Genomic DNA, 20,003 nt, shown 5'->3' on the forward strand with positions numbered 1-20,003 from the left:
TAAAAAGAAAAGAAAGAAACTCTAGGTTGGATGCAGTATCAAATTATGCCTCAATGGCATTTGTGCAGTGTCTCCTGCACATAAGTTTCAAAGTGCACTCTTATACATAAGGTACCTAATAAAAAGTATGCCCCAATGTGTTTGATGTCACTTGCTCCCAGTTAAGTGCCATATTTCCACAATGGACTGCATTTTTTAAAAGCATCTTGAAAATTAATCAGTGTATTAATGTTCATTTCTCACAATTTACATATTTTTGTCTGCAATTCTGCCCAATGTAGTAGTAGTAGTAGCAGTAGTAGTAGTAGTAGTAGAACAACAACAACAACAACAACAACAACAACAACAACAACAACAACAACAACTTTATCATTTATACTCTGCCCATCTCGCTGGGTTTTCCCAGCCACTCTGTACACATTTTTAGAAGCAGCTTTCCTTAGAACAATGTATTTTTGTATGTTATTTACACTAAGATTTATCAATCGGCTTCCACACATGTCTCCAGGCGATGTACAGAATGCAATAAAAACATCTAAAAACCCCCACTAGTTTAAAACAAGACAGAAAATAGCAGCAGATAAAAACAAACCAATGCCAAGTATATATCCATGATAGCGACACTTGGGAAGGTCTGTCAGAGCAGAAACACCTTGTGTTGTTTCCAGAAACTATAGTGCCTGTCATAACAGCTTGACGGAACAAGGGAAGTGGCACCAAAAAACCTTACTCCACATTAGTGGTGGCTCCAAGATATTTGGAATTTGCAGAAGAAGCTCTCCCGCAGACAGCAGTGAACTCCTGATAAATGCAATGACAGCAAAGCTGCACACTCACATGATTACCCCTCTGATGATTTCTGAGCATTTTCTACATCCAGGAAAGGACGTTTGTTCATGACACTGAATGAGGGTCTGTTGCATGCCAAGGCACACAGTTCCCTGTTGATTCATTGTTGTTGTTGCTTAGTCGTTTAGTCGTGTCTGACTCTTTGTGACCCCATGGACCAGAGCACGCCAGGCACTCCTGTCTTCCACTGCCTCCCGCAGTTTGGTCAAACTCATGTTGGTAGCTTCGAGAACACTGTCCAACCATCTCGTCCTCTGTCGTCCCCTTCTCCTTGTGCCGTCCATCTTTCCCAACATCAGGGTCTTTTCCGGGGAGTCTTCTCTTCTCATGAGGTAGCCAAAGTACTGGAGCCTCAGCTTCACTATCTGTCCTTCCAGTGAGCACTCAGGGCTGATTTCCTTCAGAATGGATAGGTTTGATCTTCTTGCCGTCCATGGGACTCTCAAGAGTCTCCTCCAGCACCATAATTCAAAAGCATCAATTCTTCAGCGATCAGCCTTCTTTATGGTCCAGCTCTCACTTCCATACATCACTACTGGGAAAACCATAGCTTTAACTATACGGACCTTTGTAGGCAAGGTGATGTCTCTGCTTTTTAAGATGCTGTCTAGGTTTGTCATTGCTTTTCTCCCAAGAAGCAGGCGTCTTTTAATTTCGTGACTGCTGTCACCATCTGCAGTGATCAAGGAGCCCAAGAAAGTAAAATCTCTCACTGCCTCCATTTCTTCCCCTTCTATTTGCCAGGAGGTGATGGGACCAGTGGCCATGATCTTGGTTTTTTGATGTTGAGCTTCAGACCATATTTTGTGCTCTCCTCTTTCACCCTCATTAAAAGGTTCTTTAATTCCTCCCCACTTTCTGCCATCAAGGTTGTGTCATCTGCATATCTGAGGTTGTTGATATTTCTTCCGGCAATCTTAATTCCGGCTTGGGATTCATCTAGTCCAGCCTTTCGCATGATGAATTCTGCATATAAGTTAAATAAGCAGGGAGACAATATACAACCTTGTCATACTCCTTTCCCAATTTGTTGATTCATGAATACAGTCAAACCTCGGATCCTGAATGCCTCCGTTTTGGAATGTTTCGGCTCCCAAATGTCGAAAACCCAGAAATAAATGCCCTGGTTTTCGAATGTTTTTCGGAAGCTGAACGTCAGGAGCTCCTGCAACCAATTGGAAGCTGCGCCTCGGTTGTCGAACATTTCGGAAGGCAAATGGGCTTCTGGAATGGATTATGTTCGACGACCGAGGTTTGACTCTACACAGACATGAGTATTTAGATTTATAGGCTAAAACTGGCCACAACTTTATTGATTACAGATGTGAGCAGTTTGGCTTAGGCATTGGGTGAAGCTGGGCTATATCTTGACTCCTGCCTGTCTGCAGAGAGTCGAACTAAGGGTAAACCACCAAAGGGGGGAGCCCTATGACTTACATCCAATAGGGGCACCCCAAGGGGTTCCTGTTGGGGTCATGGCATGGCCCTAGCCCACATTCGGGCTTTGGACAGGATCCCCAACCCAGGATCCCTTTAACAGGATCCCTTATTGAGGTGGGCAGGCAGAGGCTACAACCTCCCCTCTCTTAAACAAAGGCTTACCCAATGCTGAACCTTACAAAGTTGTGACGATTGCTACAAGGTAGGCGAAAACCAAATGGCAGGGGCCAATTTGCCAAGTGGAAAAATTCCAACCTGGCCCCAACAATAAGGTGGCTGACATTTGCCCATAGCCAGGTGAAGTCATACCAAAGCTTTAAAAGAGGGCGAGTGGGTTGGGAGATCCAGCAAGGAGGCGAGAGAGGAAAGCCCCCTGGCCAGCATTGATTGGCCAGGTGGGTGTGACATGCCCGGGGGTTGGTGTGAAGGGGACATCAATCCCCCACCCCCGAGCCAGATCACCGCAAGGGCCCAAATGCCCGGCTGCAATGCCACCCACCATGAAAGATGAGCGGTCTTCCCAAACTCTCCAGGCAGAGTCTGGGTGTCTGATATCCTCTCGTCCCCAAGGCCCAGCCTGCTTTCATTTCCTCTATGCTTCTATCCCTTCTCACCAATCTCTCTCTTTCTGCCCGAACTGGAGTAGAGGCAACTGGCCCTGAACTCTAGGCTGCCAATCCTTTGCGTCACTTTGTCCCTTTGCCAGCTTTTCCTAAAAGAAGCCAGCGTTTGGTGTAAGCACACCAGACAGTTCTCCTTTGTGAGTGGGATTCAAACCGAATGTGTGGCTTCCAGGGAGGGGTTACACAGCGGGGCAGGGGTGGGGGAAAGAGAGAGAGAGAGGTGGGTGTGTCAAAAGGTCTTCAGTGTTAGGCGGGAGCAGATGTACACAACAGGCCTCTTCTGTAGACAAGGCAAGCCTTTTAACGCGCTGGGCCCTCCGTTTGCCCAAGGGCTGCCTCTGCTTGTCAGCTGGAAAGTCAACAAAAGGGCAGAAGGCTTATGAATTATGCCTGTTCTGGAAAGAGAGAGAGAGCGACGTCATGTTTGATTGTAAACAAAAAGGGTGACGTCTGAGCAGCTAAGATGAGCTTTTTAGCCTTCTCAAAAAAGGAAGATGCTCTGTGCTTCGTTATCGAGGCTTTATTTGCTATCCAAACATAATAAGAAAAGATGCAGAAATGGGTGCCGTCTGACTCTGGAAAGTGACCATGTGGCTCAATCATCGTGGACCACAGTTTGTGCTCTGCAGCGATTTATAATCGGGAGCTTTCTCAGATGCTTTTCAAAGGTTATCATAGAATCATAGAACTATAGAATGGGAAGGGACCTAGGGATCATCTAGTCCAACCCCCTGCAAAGCTGGAATATGTGGGTGGCCCGTAAGGGGATCGAACCCGCGACCTTGGTGTTAGCAGCACTGTGCTCTAGCCCACTGAGCTAACTGGAAAGAGTCATCGTGGCCATTTCCTTGGAGAAGGGCCGTAGCTCAGCGGAAGAGCATCTGCTTTGTATGCAGAAAGTCACAGGTTTAAGCCTCATCATCTCTAAGTAGGGCTGGGAAAGAGACCCCTGTCTATAACCTTGGAGAGCAGCTGCCAGTAAGTGTAGAGAGTACAAAATATTTTTGAATATTTTTTGAATATTTAATAAAATATCAAAGTTGTTCTGTTTGGTGTTTAAAATATTTATTTCTTAATTTTGGGCTCAAAAAATAGGGGTTGACTTATACAGTCATACCTCGGTTTAAGTACGCTTCGGTTTGAGTACTTTCAGTTTAAGTACTCCACGGACCTGTCTGGAACGGATTAATCCACTTTCCATTACTTTCAATGGGAAAGTTCGCTTCAGGTTAAGTACGGACTTCCAGAACCAATTACACTCATACTTCGGGTTAAGTATGCTTCAGGTTGAGTACTCTGCGGACCCGTCTGGAACGGATTAATCCACTTTCCATTACTTTCAATGGGAAAGTTCACTTCAGGTTAAGTACAGACTTTCGGAACCAATTGTGTACTTAAACTGAGGTACCACTGTACATGGGGACATCTTCTAAACAAAAATACGGTATTTTAAGATTCTGCTGTCTTTCAGTGAATTTAACAGCAACAGCAACAGCAATAGCAATAGCAATAGCAGTAACCCCCAGTTCACTTGCCTGTGTATTGTTCTCACTACTACCGGTAGGCCCAGCCTATGGGGTGTATCTTAATCCCTCCCCACAGTGCTTTAAGAATGAAAATGTGGGCACACTTTTATCATGTGAAAGTTTGATTGGGCATCCGGTGGCCAAATGAAACAAAACTATCTATCTGCCCAATTTCTTTTTGGTTGTGGAGGTGGGGGAGAGAGAGAAAAAAGGGAAATGAGAACAAATAGTTTTAGTGACTAAACATGTAAGTTTATGTGGAAATGATGATCTCACGGCTTAGCTGGGATTAGGCAAGACTCGTGCACTAAGTGCGACAGCTGTTGGCACGGGTGCGAGAATCCTGTGACTCATGGCTTCCACCCAACTTGAGGGCAATTCCTTCATCCACAAGCTGAGGAAAGAGAAGGGGCTGAAAAAACTACTATTATTGTTACAAGAAGTTTTGTAAGGAGGTATTTACAAATTATTGTGAAAAGGACTAAGATTAGTTAATGTAAGGTTGGATTTATAGCAATAAGCATAGTAATAAAATGAAAAACCAGAAAGAAATTTAGAAAACCATTAGAAGGGGTTGAAGGAAGTCTTAGGCTGTGGTAGCCAAAGATTTGTTATGTTGCTTTGGAGTCTTTATGTTGGAAAAAATGTGCAAAAATTAATAAAAATTATATTAAAAGAAAAGGAAAGGAAAGGAAAAACTGCTACAGTGGAACTGTGGTGTTAGAGACCTGGGAAAATGCATTATATGGAGCCCAGCAGTATAAATGCAGATTGGCATTGGCTATATACAGGTGAAACTCGGAAAATTAGAATATCGTCGAAAAGTGCATTTATTTCAGTAATACAACTTATTATTTTTTCTTTTTCTTTTAATTTTTACAAATGCTTTCTTTTGGAAATTCCACAGTAATAAAACAAATAGTTACAATAATACAAAAATAAACAAAAATAAACATCGCTATTACATTTCATTATTGACATTCCATTTATAATTGACCTGCCTAACGACAAATAATTACAATTACAACAAATAAAGGCTTGACATGTCTTCCTTTGCATGCCATGCATCTATCTCATATATTGGTTTCATCTTTTAAGCTGCATTACCGAAATAAATGCACTTTTCGACGATATTCTAATTTTCTGAGTTTCACTTGTACATGCACATGCATGCCTACCCACACATGGTTGAAGGGCAGGGGTGGTGGTGAGTAGTAGGGTTGGAGAAATGAAGTGTAGAAATAACAGACTGTGATAAATATGTGAAAGAAGTTGTTTTTTGCAACTCACACCAACTCCAGGAACCCAGCTAACAGCATTTTAACAAGTATCCCAAAACGAAAAAAACCCCATAGATTTAGGTACAAATAGGGGCATCATTTAGCAGGGATACAGGGGACCAAATGGCTGCTGTCAAACTTGGGTCCTCGACTGCTGTTGGACTACAACTCCCACCGTCCCTGACCACTGGCCCTGCTAGTTAGGGATGATGGGAGTTGTAGTCCAACAACAGTTAGGGAACCAAGCTTGAGAAACACTGCTGTGCATGCTTACCTGGGTGTGAGCCCCATCAGCAAGCCCTAGGCTCTGTGGTTTAGACCACAGTGCCACCCATGTCCCTTTCTTTACCTTTAGTACCTGCCAATAGATGGTAAGGGTAGGTAGAATGCAGGGCACCCAGTCTATACACAGTGGACCGGGCCCAGGAAATCCTGTTTGCTCCCCTGCTTTCTGATGCCACGAGACCTTTGGGTGTTTATGCTGCAAAAGACTAACATGGCTACTCCTCTGGAAGTAAATTAATGGTGACCTTAAGGTTGCCAGCTTTAACCCACTCTCCCGCCAACCTCCGACACGGCTGTTGTGCCTTTGGGACGCAAGTAGCAGCTGGACATATTCCTTGGACTGTACGAGCAAAGCTTCATGAAAAGGGCAGAAACATCATTAACCAAAGTACGTTACACTGAATGTACCCGGGGAGGGGAGAGGGGGTTTGCAGCAATCAGGGCCGGTGCTAGGGTTTTTTGCGCCCTAGGATAGATCACCTTCAGGCACCCCCCAGGGGGTGAGAGGGAAAGAGAGAGAGGGGGGAGAGAGAGAGAGAGAAAGGGAGGGAGGGAGAGAAGAGAGAGAGAAGGAAGGAAGGAAGGAAGGAAGGAAGGAAGGAAGGGGTGGGTAAGAGAGAGAGAGAGAAAGAAAGAAGGGAGAGAGGAAAGGGGGGGAAGCCTGCTCTTGCGAGAGGTGGTGGTGGAATGAGTGCCCAGAAAGGAGCGCTTTCGGGGCGCTGATCCTGTTGCCACCTCTCGTAGGGGCGGCCGTGTCTCCCTTCTCCCCGGCTCACTGTGGGGCGGAGGGAGGGAAAGTGGCCCAGATGGAGCCCTCCCTCGCCACCCGCTTGCTTTGGGGCAAGAGCAGGCTTCCTTCCCCTCCCCCCGGCAGGCTGGCCAGCACCCCCTCCATTTCGGCACCCTAGGCAACTGCCTAGTTCGCCTAAATGGACGCACCAGCCCTGGCAGCAATCCTCCTCAGTCCCACTGATTTGTCAAAGAGGCTGTGCCTGTGCAGAACTTCAGCATCCCTTCTGCTTTACTGAGCTAATGGCAACTTATGGGGGAGGCAGGGAGAGGGATTTAGAGCTGGAAAAATGCAAAGCAAGAACATTTTAAACACCCTCTCCCACAACGCCTCTCCTGCAACCTTCGAAGCAGCCCTGTGAGTCTGCAAACGGCTATTGAACTGAAAACCTGCAGAGCTCCTGATCTCTAACCTCCAGCCCTGCATCTAAGTTTGCTCTGAATAGGGGCACCCCAGGCCTATCAGCCTGTCTGGCGGCCCCAGCCCAGGCAAACAAATCCTTTATGGGTTGGGACAAAGAGATAAGGCATGGAAATGGCACATTCCAGTACAGAGCAAAGAGAGCTGGGAACAAGAGCTGGGATTGTGAATTTGGGTGCAAACAGAGATGCGTCAGTGGCACCACCCCAGGATCAGGCCGGCTATGACGGTGACTCAGCAAGGATGTTTGAGTCATGGTTCCTGTTTGGTGTGGGGAACTAGAAAAGCAGTAGGTAAGCGGTTCGCGGAAAAATTCGTTGCATTAGAGGGGTTCCCCCCCCCTCCTCTTTGGTTTAATTTCAAACTAGGGTCTCCTCCAGATTGTCAAGTCTTTTGCAGGAGGGATCCAGTCGCATTCAGGAAATATAGGCTTGCACAGTGAAAGTGGATTAAAGCACTCAGGCGCAACAAACCCGCTTCAAAAGATGGTAAAAACCATGATACGTTTTGCAGAGTGACAAGGAAATGCACTAAAAAGTGTGGGATTAACCCAGGGGTAGGCAACCGCAGAAGGAATGTAGTTGGTCAAGGGAGGCGTGGACTCAAAAAGGTTGAAAACTTCTGCATTGTGTGGTAAGGTTCTAAGTCAAATACAGCTTTAAAAAAATCATCTTTTTGCCTGTGCCGAGGAGAGTGGGTGGCGTTTACCTTATTGTGCTGAAGATTAACCAGAATAATCTGTGTAGTAGAAACAGCAGCATTTGCGTGTGGAGACCTTTTAACCACCCCCCGAAATAAATTCAGACGACTCAAATTTTTGGTTTGGTTTTTGGCAGAATTTAGGCCACACCTTTATTGATTACAATCAAGTGGGTGGTTGCATAGGCTATGGTTCGACTAGCGCCCTAGTTCCGATGCTCTGAGCCCCAAAGAGGAAGCTCAGGGACATGCTTGTTGTTGTTTAGTCGTTTAGTCGTGTCCGACTCTTCGTGACCCCATGGACCATAGCACGCCAGGCACTCCTGTCTTGCACTGCCTCCCGCAGTTTGGTCAAACTCATGTTCGTAGCTTCGAGAACACTGTCCAACCACCTTGTCCTCTGACGTCCCCTTCTCCTAGTGCCCTCAATCTTTCCCAACATCAGGGTCTTTTCCAAGGATTCTTCTCTTCTCATGAGGTGGCCAAAGTATTGGAGCCTCAGCTTCACGATCTGTCCTTCCAGGGAGCACTCAGGGCTGATTTCCTTAAGAATGGATAGGTTTGATCTTCTTGCAGTCCATGCACATGGGCTTAAATAGGGGTCCCTTGATCACTTTGACTGGCGTCCCTCTGGCCCAATTGCACCCAGGATCGAGGGTGTTGTGACTATCCAAACATTCCCACCCACAACACAGGGTCTGGTTGCCAGGTCCCACCACAACATGTGCCCTCTTGTTAGGGAGGACCTGATTTGCCATCTTACTTTCTGACTGAACTGCAAAATAGAATCACCCTTCAGGGAGACATTTCTTGTTGTGCCCCAAGATGTCTTGCATGAGGTTACATAAGGACATGGTTTTCGTAATGAGATGTGAACCTACGCACACATGCTCTGAGCAAAGATCCACAAAGCAAACAGCTCAACGAGGCCCGTCTCGTTCTGCTGCTCCAGTTATTCTTAGCTCGCGGGGTCACTGGAATCTAAAACTAAACAAAAAAGGTTGTGCTCATTTCCTAGGGGAAACCACACGGAGATGACAGCCTCTCTTATCCTCCTTGAGTAAGTGATAGAGGAGCTGCAGTTACCAGGAATAATAAATTCACAGGAAGCAATTCTAGGCTGTTTCCCAGGACTCTCAACTGATCTGCCTGCCTGGTTTGGGTAGGGATAGGGAGAAATCCAATTCAAATTGGCTGTAAAGGCAAAATGATCAAACTGAAAGCTGTCATTCAAAATTTTCACTTTTCTGAATTCATTCTGCAATGCAATTCCCTAGCCGTGTAATGTGTACAAAAATGACTATACCGGGGTAAAGCATACCTAAGAGTGCGTATATTCATGTAAATGGCACCCCAAACATGTGTATGTTAGGCAAAACTGCACACAAACCTGTGTATGTTGGGTTGAAATCAAAACCAATATGTTTAAGTCAGGGGAGGGTAGATTTTGGTTGAATATTAGGAGAAACCTTTTGGCAGTAGAATTTCTTCGTGCAGCTGATATTCTGTGAAACCCTTTACAGTGGTACCTTGGGTTACAAACGCTTCAGGTTACAAACTCCACTCACCCAGAAATAGTACCTCGGGTTAAGAACTTTGCTTCTGGATGAGAACAGAAATCGTGCTCCGGCAGCAGGAGGCCCCATTAGCTAAAGTGGTGCTTCAGGTTAAGAACAGTTTCAGGTTAAGAACGGACCTCCGTGACGAATTAAGTTCTTAACCAGAGGTACCACTGTATCAGTGAGGCCAGTGTCACTGCGTAAGAGTGAGACCTGGTAGAGTGAGAAACAACTCCAGATAAGGTGCAAGGAGGTCTCTGCATGGATGGAAAAAATCTGGGTTGAGTAAGTGCCTTCAAGGACTATGGTTAGATGAGAGATGGTGAGGTATTGGGCTGACAGATGGTTGTAGAAAGTGGTTGGCTAAATAGCCTGTGATATGTATATTTCCTATAGAGGGTGTGTTCTAATGGAAATGCTCTCACAAACATAGAATCATAGAAGGGAACATGAGGGTCACGTAGTCCAGCCCTCTGCAACACTGGAATCTTTTTGCAGTGGGACTTTCCCCTCCGTTTACTTATGTTGCAATAAAGTAAGGTTGGGTTTGAAGGCTCAGCAATGTGTTGTTTTCTCCCTGTCCTCCACCCAGCACAAGAAAGTGGCCACCCCGGGGAGAAGGAACTGGGAACCGGGAAACAATGTCAAGCGTTGTTCGTCATGAATTTGTTTCCTCGTTCAGAGTTCCTTCAAAGTAGCCTGAATAAGCAATTGAAGGCTACATCCCCTGGCGCCAGCAAATGATTATGCCCCTCTGTGGCTGCCCCATTTGAACCATCCCAGAATTCTCTCCGGCCGCAGGTATTGCGTTTCTGGTTAAAATGTTAAAATTCTCTGGTTCAAAAGTTAAGCCTGTCCATTGAGCTGACAACATCCATTAAGCTTAAGGTCCATGAATAACCATAGTTTAGAGGTCCCCGGGCCCTAAGGAAGTCAGACTATCCTCCCCCAGGGCCCAGGCCCTTTTCAGTGATGGCTCCGACCTGGTGGAATGCTCTGTCCCATGAGACTAGAGCCCTATAGGATTTAACCCCCTTCCGCAGGGCCTGTAAGACAGAGCTATTCCACCTGGCCTTCAGTTTGAATTTAGCCTGATCTTTTATTCCCCTTCTCTTCCCTCCCCCTCCCCTCTTTATGAAGATTACCTGCTCTGGGACCCCACAGCTAACTCTCCCCTGGCCTCCCCACTGGCCCAAGTAGGACTAATTTAGCCAGCCAGCCCTGGTGACCATCTAATGATTCTTGGATGGATTTCCCCCGAATTGATTTTTGATCTTTGAATTTTATTGTTATTCATGTGTTTATACTGTATTTTGTTGGGAAAGATTGAGGGCACTAGGAGAAGAGGACGACAGAGGACGAGATGGTTGGACAGTGTTCTCGAAGCTACGAACATGAGTTTGACCAAACTGCGGGAGGCAGTGGAAGACAGGAGTGCCTGGCGTGCTCTGGTCCATGGGGTCACGAAGAGTCGGACACGACTAAATGACTAAACAACAACACTGTATTTTATACTGTTTTTATGTTTTATCATAATTAAGTGTTTTAAATTTGTTAGCCGCCCTGAGCCCGAGTTTCTGAACCGGGAAGGGTGAGGTATAAATAAAATTTTATTATTATATTTATTATTTATTATTACCTATTAATTATATACAGTGGTACCTTGGGTTGAGTACCCAATCCGTTCCGGGGTGCCATTTGCACCCCGAAAAGTACTAAACCCGAGCGGTGCTTTAGCGCATGCGCGAAGCACGCAAAATGCTTTTGCGCATGCGCGCGTAGCGGAACCCGAAAGTAAACACTTCCGGGTCCGCCAAGTACACAACCCACAGCGTACTCAACCCAAGGTATGACTGTAATAAAATTTATATCCTGCCCATCTGGCTGCTTAGGGAAGATGAAGTGTCAATGGTCTGCCAGACTAGGCAGTGTCTGAGGGCCACAGCAGCATTGAAGAACCCCTTGCCAGTAGTAGAATCATAGAATCAAAGAACTGTAGAGTTGGAAGGGACCCCAAGGGTCATCCAGTCCAACCCCCTGCGCTTCAAGAATCCTGCCCACAACCAACTGGTTAACAGCCAGATGCACTGACCTCTTGTGCCACAAGCTTGAGAGCAATTTGTCCAAAAGAAGCACTTGGAAGGGAGACAATGCGGGAGACATCTCATGGGGCACAACCTCCCAATGACGTGGGTCTGTGATCTGAGGTGACCCAAAGCTTATTTTAGGTTACAAATGCACAGTTCCTTATTTCTAAGTGCAACCTGGGGGCAACATGTGTGAATGCCTGCTGCACAAAAAGAATAATTTGGGCTGAAGAGACCGCGGACGTCATGGAGGGTGTATGACCTGGAGTAGCCCACAGGTTGCTTTGTGGTTCAGGCATAGGTGCCAAGTTCCGGATTGAAAAATCCGGGATCAGCAGCACAGTGGCACCGGGAGTCGCTTCTACACACTTCCGGACATGCGTAGAAGCGACTTCCGATGCCGCTGTGCCCATTTCCAAAATGTCCGCAGCGCCAGAAGTCACTTCTACACACTTCCGGACATGCGTAGAAGTGACTTCCGATGCCGCTGTGCCCATTTCCAAAATGTCTGCTGTGTCAGAAGTCACTTCTACACACTTCCGGACATGCATAGAAGCGACTTCCGATGCCGCTGTGCCCATTTCCAAAATGTCTGCTGTGCCAGAAGTCACTTCTACGCATGTCCGGAAGTGCATAGAAGTGACTTCCAGTGCCGGCGTGGCACCAGAAGAACATGGCTGCCGGCAGGAGCTCCGTAATGCGGGGGAATACGGGGGTTTCCCGGGGGAAACGGGGTTCTTGGCAGCTATGGGTTCAGGGCATGCAAACTTCACCTCTGTGTTGAAGAAGGAACCAGCATCTAGGAATAAGGAAGTGGGATCTAGAAACCAGACACTGCAGCAACTTGGGTTTGTTTGCCGCCTCTGCATCTCACTGCCAACTGTGACCTTCCTTGCCTGTTCGGCAGCCAATTGGACTCACAGGTGTAGTTTCATTGTTATGTTGGGGGGCGGTCGGGACAAACACCCTTTGGTCACAAGACGTGTGGAAGCAGCACGTGACTGAGGCAAGGCCACCCTCAAAGACTGACCACAGAAGGCAGCCTTCTCCAACCTGAGATGCATTTTCATTATGTATATTGGTCAGGGGCACCAACTTGAATAAGTTATTCGGGGGTGGGTGGGCAGGTAAGCCCCACCCCACATAATCAATCAAATGACGCGGTGCACACACACTATTTGAATGGCAATGCCCATCAACTTAAGGGGTGCCCGGCTCCCCCAAATATTATATTGGGGGAGCTGAAGGGATGTCGGTCCCTAGGAGATGGCTCCTATGGTTTTAAACAGCTGATCTTACATCTATTTTCTTTTGATGTTTGATATACGGCCCATCATCTCACATCACATCATCCAACATCACAATGACATTAGGTGACTCGTCTTTGTTTGCACGGATAATCAGCTGGTTGTGGGGGCTTGCAATGTGAATCCCTTTGGCCTTGCTGTGTCTTCACGTGCCCTACACCTGACATGGGCATGGTTTGACCGAAACTGGGTCCCCTGGTTGACCTCATTAGGCCCCCGGGCCAGAGTTTTGCCTCCGCAGTATAATAAAGAAAAGCCAAGCAGATGGGCAGAAGCAAGGGAAGAATGAATGCCTATGCAACTTTGCCTCATCTATGAAATTGCGTAGTTTGCTAGTTTTGCATAAATCACTGTCACAGTCCAGCAAACAGCATGTTGAATGAATGTGAGGCATCTGGGTTCAAATCCTATCATTAGTAACGTGACACAAAGGCCTATCTTCCCCCCATCTTTCCATTTCGCTTGTGAGATCTAGAAATCATTATATTGGCTGGCCAGCTATTACCATCACAGCTGGGTCTTAAAGATAGCACTTGGGAGGGGAAAAACTTTTGCACACTCAAAACCAGGCATACCCAAACTGCTGCCCTCCAGATGTTTTGGCCTACAACTCCCATGATCCCTAGCTAACAGGACCAGTGGTCGGGGAAGATGGGAATTGTAGTCCAAAACATCTGGAGGGCCGAGGTTTGGGGACATACCTACCAAGTTCCTGTGGGAGAAATAAGGGACCGGACCGGAAGTAGCAGACCGGAAGTAGCACTGCCGCCATTTTGGAACTGGGCGGAGCATGCTCAGAAGCGACTTTTGATGCTGCTTTGCCCAGTTCCAAAATGGCCTCCGCGCCAGAATAAACCGGGAAAAAACAAAAATCCGTTTTTTCCAGCTGAGAACAGCTAGAAAAATGGGGGTTTCCCGGGGAATACGGGAGACTTGGCAGCTATGTTTGGGGATGCGTGCTCAAAACGCTCTCTATAGATGATTCATCGCCACAATTCTGGTGGCTCTGCCAGCCTCTCTCATTGATGAGCACTGCCTTGATTTAAAAAGTTTTTCCTCTAGGCTAATACTTCGTCAGCCACCTGGGATCTCACCACAGGCTCTCAGCTGTGCGCTGCTGTATCAAATACATCTGGGATCCAGGGTTTTCTGAACGGATTAATCCCCACTTACACAGTACAGATGACAGCTGAGCTAGGCACTTTCCCATCCCGCGGTGTAAAATTAGAGGCCAATTTGCAACGCACAAGCCAGCAGTTTCACAGCTGCAGCTGGTAAGCCCTTTCCAGGATCAGAATCTGGCCTCTTGACACGAGGCAGCTGTCGGTTGCCATTTTCTGGTTCCGCCAACCAGATTTGGACATAATTGAATCATTCCACAGAATAAAAAATGTTAATGGGGAACAGCTTTTGAATTTCCTTTGCCGGTTGGCAGATTCCCAGGGACACTATACACAAATACCAATGTTCCAGACACAACCTGTTTCTACCCCCAGAAAAGATAGCATTTATTCTTTCTTTCTTTTTTAACGGACTCCCACTTTGCGAGAGTTAGAACAATGTCGTCCTTAAGAAAGGCTGGCCGGGGCCAGCCCAAGATATTTTGGCGACTGAGGCGAACCACAAAATGGCGCCCCTTCCCAGCCAGGGAAGAAGGGGTGGTAGAAGATCTACATCAGGAACAAGGGAGGGAATAAACATTGTAAGGATGAAATGGGGAGGAGGAGAACCATGGGAAACCACTTTGAGCTCCTTGGAAGGAAAGGTGGTACATAAATGTGATTAAAAATAAAATAAATAGTGGGAAGTGAGCAAAACCAACACACACAACACACACAAACATTTAAACACACACAACACACACAAACATTTAAACACACACAAACACATACACACAGTCATACATTTAAAGGGCTATGAGAGCACTTCAGTCATGGCTTCCCCCAAAGAATTCTGGGAGATGTAGTTTGTCAAGGTTGCTGAGAGGTGTTAAAGGTAAAGGTACCCCTGACCATTAGGTCCAGTCGTGGACGACTCTGGGGTTGTGGCACTCATCTTGCTCTATAGGCCAAGGGAGCTGGTGTTTGTCCGCAGACAGCTTCCGGGTCATGTGGCCAGCATGACTAAGCTGCTTCTGGCAAACCAGACCAGCGCACGGAAACGCCGTTTACCTTCCTGCTGTAGGTATTTATCTACTTGCACATTGATGTGTTTTCGAACTGCTAGGTGGGCAGGAGCCGGGACCGAGCAACGGGAGCTCATCCTGTCATGGGGATTCAAACTGCCCTAGGCCAGGCATCCCCAAACTGTGGCCCTCCAGATGTTTTGGCCTACAACTCCCATGATCCCTAGCTAACAGGACCAGTTGTTGGGGAAGATGGGAATTGTAGTCCCAAAACATCTGGAGGGCCAAAGTTTGGGGATGCCTGCCCTAGGCTCTGTGGTTTAGACCACAGTGCCACCTGCTGAGAGGTGTTAGGAGGCCGCTATTCCCCTCCCGCTATTCCCGTGATATTTCCACAGCTGCTTAACCATAATTCCCTCTTCCCAGAAAACATTGGAATCATAGCTCTGGGAGGGGAATAGGGGTCTCCCCACAGCTCCCACCAGCAGACTCACAAGTCTGTTCTTCAGTGTCTGGCTCCTACTCCAGCAAAGATTATTTTAAGGACCCTGTGAATTTTGTTTCCTTCTGGTGCTACCTAGTGGCTACTGCAGTGTATAGCATTTGGCTTTCTTCAAATTTCACTCGTATAAAGCCCGTGCTGCTGCTGCTACCGCCTTCCAAAAGTCCAAAACACTGCTCTTGGGATATATGAAAGATTAAGTTGCAAATAATAATAATAATAATAATAATAATAATAATAATAATAATAATTTATTATTTATACCCCGCCCATCTGGCTCGGTTTCCCCAGCCACTCTGGGCGGCTTCCAACAGAAAAATAAAACACAGTGATCTATTAAACATTAAAAGCCTCCCTAAACAGGACTGCCTTCAGATGTCTTCTAAAAGTCTGGTAGTTGTTTTTCTCTTTGACATCTGATGGGAGGGCGTTCCACAGGGCAGGCGCCACCACCGAGAAGGCCCTCTGTCTAGTTCCCTGCAACTTGGCTTCTCGCAATGAGGGAACCGCCAGAAGGCCCTCGGTACTGGACCTCAGTGTCCGGGCAGAACGATGGAGGTGGAGATGCTCCTTCAGGTATACTGGACCGAGGCCATTTAGGGCTTTAAAGGTTAGCACCAACACTTTGAACTGTGCTCGGAAACGTACTGGGAGCCAATGTAGATCTTTCAAGACCGGTGTTATGTGGTCTCGGCGGCCTCTCCCAGTCACCAGTCTAGCTGCCGCATTCTGGATTAGTTGTAGTTTCCGAGTCACCTTCAAAGGTAGCCCCACGTAGAGTGCATTGCAGTAGTCCAAGCCGGAGGTAACTAGAGCATGCACCATTCTGGCTAGACAGTCTGCAGGCAGGTAGGGTCTCAGCCTGCGTACCAGATGGAGCTGATGGACAGCTGCCCTGGACACAGAATTGACCTGCGCCTCCATGGACAGCTGTGAGTCCAGAATGACTCCCAGGCTGCGCACCTGGTCCTTCAGGGGCACAGTTACCACATTCAGGACCAGGGAGTCCTCCACACCTGCCCGCCTCCTGACAATAACCACCCAAACCCATTGTATTTAAGAGCACTTGTTAAGAGTACAGTCATACCTCGGTTTACATACGCCTCGGTTTGAGTATTTTCAGTTTAAGTACTCTGCGGACTCACCTGGAACGGATTAATCCACTTTCCATTACTTTCAATGGGAAAGTTCGCTTCAGGTTAAGTACGCTTCAGGTTAAGTACGGACTATTGGAACCAATTACACTCATACCTCGGGTTAAGTACGCTTCCGGTTGAGTACTCCGCAGACCCATCTGGAATGGATTAATTCACTTTCCATTACTTTCAATGGGAAAGTTTGCTTCAGGTAAAGTACGCTTCAGGTTAAGTACAGACTCCCGGAACCAATTGTGTTTGTAAACCGAGGTACCACTGTACTTGATAGGGCCACATTCACACCCTACATTTAAAGCACTTTAAACAGTTACGGCTTCCCCCAAAGAGTTCTGGGAGCTGTAGTTTCTCGAGGGTGCTGAGAAATGTTAGGAGATACCTATTGCCCCAACAGAGCTGTACTTTACAGAGTTCCCAGTAAAAAGAAGTTGTCTGTTACGACTGTTATATCCAGTGCTTTTTTCCGGGGGTACGCATATCCCTAAACATTTTGTGAATCTAAGTTTGGCCTCATCAAGGGGAAGCGATCTCACAGAGTTCTCTCTAGCAAATTTTATAGGAAAGCTCTGTGAGCCTCAGCACCTTCATGTGCCTATCTGGCAAAATAATGAATTGTTGTTTTGACTGAAATAATGTCTCACATGATCATAGTTCAAGGACACATTCCTGCAAGGTAAAAGCACTCAAGGAGCAGGTGGAGCAGGACCAAAGATGGGCTGCAGCCTGGGGTCCACCCTGGGGAGTCTTCCAAGGGCCAGGTAGGGAGACTTGGAGGACCAACTACAATCGGTCCATTGACTTGATGGTTCCAGATTCCTGGTCTAGCTAGACCACAATCAACGAGTTAACATATGAATCTAAACATGAGTTAAACATGTAGTCATTTGCAGGTAGGTAGCTGTGTTGCTCTGAGTCGAAGCAAAATAAAAAACTTCCTTCAGTAGCACCTTAAAGACCAACTAAGTTTTTATTTTGGTATGAGCTTTCATGTGCATGCACACTTCTTCAGATACACTTGAAACAGAAGAGTCAGACCCTTATGTATATACAGAGGGTGGTGGGTGTGGGTGGGAATGGGTGATGGGCTGATAGGAGTGGTAAACCTGTTGATGGCTGTTGACGACTGCTGATGACTGAGCCACCTGGGATGAACAAAGACATTGGATTCTTATCTCATTATGCATGATCAAGCTTTCTTTAGCACCTCAGCCCTTGCTTTTCCCCCGCAGGACCAATTGCAGTCATCAGCAGTTGTCAACAGCCATCAACAGGTTTACCACTCCCATCAGCCCATCACCCATTCCCACCCACCCCCAACACCCTCTGTATATACATAAGGGTCTGACTCTTCTGTTTCAAGTGTATCTGAAGAAGTGTGCATGCACATGAAAGCTCATACCAAAATAAAAACTTAGTTGGTCTTTAAGGTGCTACTGAAGGAATTTTTTAATGTAGTCAGTTGGACAATCAGCAGTGGAACAGGGAGAAAGCCGGCCCTCTTGAATTACCTTTTTAGAAGCTGCTTATATATATATATATATATATATATATATATATATATATATATATATAACCTTTAGCAGTCAGTACACTTTAAAGTAGTCGCGGAATGGGTGTCTTATGTTATGACTATATATACCTTGAATATGTGGGAGGAGAAACTGAAAGGTCCTCTTCTTTGATGATAGTTATGGCTGACATGGTTAGGGTGATAAATTAGGTATACAGAGCAGCTAATGATGGAATTAAATGGCATAATGAATATGGATTAGGCATCTCTCCCAAGGTCAGAGATATGTTATAATAGCAGATAGCTGCCACTCATTGACATTCAGGGCTGCCTGCTACAGGGGAAGCAGAAAGGACGTTGTAGTGTGACTGAGAGAAGATGCTAGGGAAATGGAAAAGTTGTTGGTTCTAAAACTTCCATTCCTTTGGCCCAGTTCCATCCATGGTTGAAGCCGGGGTGAGGAACCTAAGCACATGCATCCCTCAGGTTAATTTCATGCAGCCTTGGTGTTATTTCATGTGGAGAGAAGGGGGGCATTGAATTAAGTGACAGACAGAAAAAAATGACAGCCCACACCCACTTTTGGCTCTTGTCCTGCCCACTGCTGGCTCCTGTTCCACCCACTGCCAGCGTAGGGTTGCAATAAATTACCTAAAAAGGTAATGCAACCTTCTATAGGAAAAAAAAGTCACCTATAGAGTTGCCAGACTCAATAGAGGACAGGACTTCTGTGCCTTTAATTGCCCTGCTCTCTTTTGGGTCTGGAAACCTTAAAGAGAAACCAGCAGACCCTTTGCTTGGAAATTAAACAAAGGGTCTGCTGGTTTCTCTTCAAGGTTTCCAGACTCAAAAGAGAGCAGGGCAATTAAAGGCACAGGAGTCCTGTCCTCTATTGAGTCTGGCAACCCTTGTCACCTATCCCATCATTTGTAGGAATGCTATGTTTGTACTATGAATCCAAACTGCATAAGTAGAGAATGAGGTGAGAATCAGGCCACTATGCAGCTTTTAAAGAGCACTAAGCACTGGGCCACGGGTGGCGCTGTGGGTTAAACCACTGAGCCTAGGGCTTGCCGGTCAGAAGGTCGGCGGTTCAAATCCCCGCGACGGGGTGAGCTCCCATTGCTTGGTCCCAGCTCCTGCTAACCTAGCAGTTCGAAAGCACGTCAAAGTGCAAGTAGATAAATAGGTACTGCTCTGGCGGGAAGGTAAACGGCGTTTCCATGTGCTGCTCTGGTTCGCCAGAAGCGGCTTAGTCATGCTGGCCACATGACCCGGAAGCTGTACGCCGGCTCCCTCGGCCAGTAAAGTGAGATGAACGCCACAACCCCAGAGTCTTCCAGGACTGGACCTAATGGTCAGGCGTCCCTTTACCTTTAAGCACTGGGATGGGCTCAGAGGTTGGCATTGCCAGACTTCTTCCAAGGTTTGCTTGTCAGCAGGGGCCCCACTGTCCCCCTGGAATCTCCTGGTCTTGATTTCCATCCTTGCTGTCACTCATGTGCCCCAACTCCATGGAGCTGAGGCCTCTACAACCCCCCAATGTCCTCTGGGACAGGGCTCAGTCCTCCCCCCCCCATCTTGAGGGGGCAGAGGAGGCCTGGCAGGATGTTGGCATGGGCCGTGCAGGACTGGTGGGCCTGGTGGGCAAAGGTTACATTGGGAAGAGGCCTCGTCAGCTTCCCCCAATGCGGCAGTCATTACCACGCAACGCATGAAGTTACAGGTAGGTAGCCGTGTTGGTCTGACGTAGTCGAAACAAAAAATAATTTTAAAAAATTCCTTCCAGTAGCACCTTAGAGACCAACTTAGTTCATTGGTATGAGCTTTCATGTGCATGCACACTT

This window comes from Zootoca vivipara, chromosome 1 (assembly GCF_963506605.1).
Source record: "Zootoca vivipara chromosome 1, rZooViv1.1, whole genome shotgun sequence".
NCBI lineage: Eukaryota > Metazoa > Chordata > Lepidosauria > Squamata > Lacertidae > Zootoca > Zootoca vivipara.